The sequence below is a fragment of the Dipodomys spectabilis genome, unplaced genomic scaffold (genome assembly GCF_019054845.1).
Source record: "Dipodomys spectabilis isolate Male_0828 unplaced genomic scaffold, ASM1905484v1 ptg000355l, whole genome shotgun sequence".
NCBI lineage: Eukaryota > Metazoa > Chordata > Mammalia > Rodentia > Heteromyidae > Dipodomys > Dipodomys spectabilis.
Window position 1 is genome coordinate 104,821 of NW_024871032.1, and position 3,132 is coordinate 107,952.

Sequence of the window (3,132 nt, forward strand, 5' to 3'; positions counted from 1 at the left end):
TATTTTCTGCAATGAAGAAACAACCAAGAGCTAACCATGGAGACTGGAGGGAAGTTACTGGGCACCCTAACCTGGGCACTAAGAAGATCAATCAGCCTGAAAGGATGCCTGAAAGAACACAGAATTGCAGCTGGGTGAGATGATCAAGCAGGTCCAGAGCATTGTAGAGGTGACATTCACTTACTTTTCTACTGATGATATTCACATACCATCATAGTTTTATTTGCTTTATAAAAGAAAGGAAAGTTTAGAAAGTTCAGCATTGGGAATTTTCCAATGAAAAGGCAGGGCTTACTAACAATTATGTTGTGCTCAATAATAATACAGTATGGAAAAAGGATCAGTGTAGAGTATATAAAAACTTTAAGTACTGTGAAGATACTCTTTTATGAATCATGAAACTTGGTCCATGAAGCACAAATCTAATTTTATATGTTTTACAGTCCTGGGATATAATATATACAGTAATACTGAAGTTTTCTGCTATCATTAGAAAAGGTACATTTCCACATAGTGAAATCCTACATGATTTAGAACTAATTAAGGATTTTTTTATTCTGTGTCATTAGTAGAAAAATGATTGTTTTGTTTGGTCCCAAATAGCAAATTATTCTCAATGATTATGAACTATTTTGAACCTAATTCGAGTTCGTTTTTTTTCTGCCAGTTCTGCTGGGACATGAACTCAGTGACTGGGTGCTGCCCTGTAGCTTTATAGCTCTTAGCTAACATTCTACTGCTTGAGCCACTGCTATAGTTTTTTTTGCTGGTTGGTCTTTTACTGGTTGGGATAAGAGACTTATAGACGGCTTTGCACCAACTGACTACAAACCATGATCCTCAAATCTCAGCCTCCTGAGTGGCTTGGATTACAAGCATGAACCATCAGTGTGTGACTGGTTATGCTTTTTCATAGTAAATTTTCGCAAATGAGCCCGAAAATATATCAATATGTAAGTCCATGAATGAGTGAATACATTTATTTCTTCTGTGAAGTAAGTCATAAACTAAATAAGATTAAATAGTTTATTTTTTTCAAATCTAAGAACAAAACCCAGGGCCTGGCACTTGGCAGCAAGTGCTCTTCCATTTACCAAAATCCACAGCACCAAAATTAAGATTCTTAACTCTGAATAACCCAAGATTCAGAGACTCAGTGGAAGCTAGTTAGTTGACTACTGAATAGAATGAAAACATAAATCACAAGTTGAAAGTTCATGAAGGCTAAGAAAATGTAGGCTCAGACAAATAATTCCATCCCTCTTCTCTCTGCTTCCTGCCTTAACCATTTTTTATCCAGTCCTAGGGCTTGAATTCAGGCTTTGGGCATTGTTCTGAGCGTTGTTTGCTTAAGGCTAGCACTCTACCACTTCTAGCTTTTGCTATTTATATCTTACTGAGGAATCAAACTCAGGGCTTCCTGGCTGCTAGGCAAGCACTCTGCCACTAAGACACATTCTCAGCCCTCACTTTTTGTTTTTGATACAAAATATTCAGCTTCAGCTCAGGTTGGCCTGTGTCCATTGTTTTTAGTATTAATTGACTGATGAGAATATGCAATGTACAGCTTCCTTGTATCAATGTCTGCTATCTAATTGTTTCTTGATGTAGGCCTTTAAGTTAGGTAGTGTATGGTTTCAGTTCCTCAGTTTCACAGTGGATAGAATACCAATAGTGAGAGAAATATGTTTTAAAAAATCTCCTGCCGGGTGCTGGTGGCTCACGCCTGTAATCCTAGCTACTCAGGAGGCTGAGATCTGAGGATTGCGGTTCAAAACCAGCCCGGGCAGGAGAGACCGTGAGACTCCTATCTCCAATAAACCACCAGAAAACCGGAAGTGGCGCTGTAGCTCAAGTGGTAGAGCGCTCGCCTTGAGCTGAAGTGCTGAGGGACAGTGCCCAGGCCGAGTTCAAGCCCCACGACAGACAAAAAAAAAAAAAAAAAAACTCCTGAGTGAGGTCTAAAATGTCATAGCATGAATTAAATCTTGGATGTTAATGGATTTTTTGTCTACCCTTTTTATAATTTATTGGTTATTAACAATTTTAATTGACATTACACAGGTAATATATGGAGGATTTACAGTTACTTTTGATTGATTGAATGAATTAGAGTGATCCCTTATCTATGGAGGGAGTCACATTCCAGATACCCTTGACATAGATGATAATCCTGGAGGTAGCAATAATTAAACTGAAATAATCACAAGAAACTGCATTTATTTTTTGTGCTGGTCCTAGGGCATTAATCAAGCCCTCACTGCTGTCCCAGCAGGTTTTTTTAAATTTTAAGTATGACTATTACCTGATGATTTTAGCACATAAGAAAAAAATATACTCATGATGCTGAGATATAAAGACTTCTGATTGAGCCCCACTTGGCCTAGAAAATGCGTGGGACACTTCTCTCCCCAAAAGAGATGGAAGTGGTTCTGTGCCTCAAGGGGTAGAGGAACAGCTTTGAGAGAAGAAGCAATAGCATCATGTCAATTCACTGAGTTCAAGTCTCAGTATTGTTATACATACACCAGAGTATGTGTATAACACACACACACACATACACACACACACACACACACACACACACACACACACACACAAGAGAAAAAAGAAAAGGAAAAACCCTGATAAGGTAATTAAGACACCTAATGTGATAAAGAGGAGGAAGCTTGAGGAATCATTTCTGTATTATTAGATTATTAAACCACAATCTACAGGTAATTTAAAGTATACAAATATAGCTGGGTGACCAGAGTTTCATTCTTGTTAATCTGTGAGTGTGTATGTGTATGCATATGTGTGCTCACATACCCTAGTACTAGCGCCTGAATTCAAGCCCTTATTCATTTCCTTAACTTTTTCTTTCAAGGTTGATGCTCCCCACTTGAGCTACATCTCTACTCTGGCATGCCTGTAACTCTAGCTACTTAGGAGACTGAGACCTGGAAGATTGTAGTTTGAAGCTCCCTAAAGCAGAAAAGTCTGTAAGATTGTCTCCAATTAACCAGAAAATATATTGAGAGCAGAGGCATATCTCAGCAATTTTTCTGAGGTAACCTTGGACCATTTCTTCCTTTATTCAGTGCTTATGTAACATACAGAGTCATATAGCTGCTTAATGTATTCAACTTA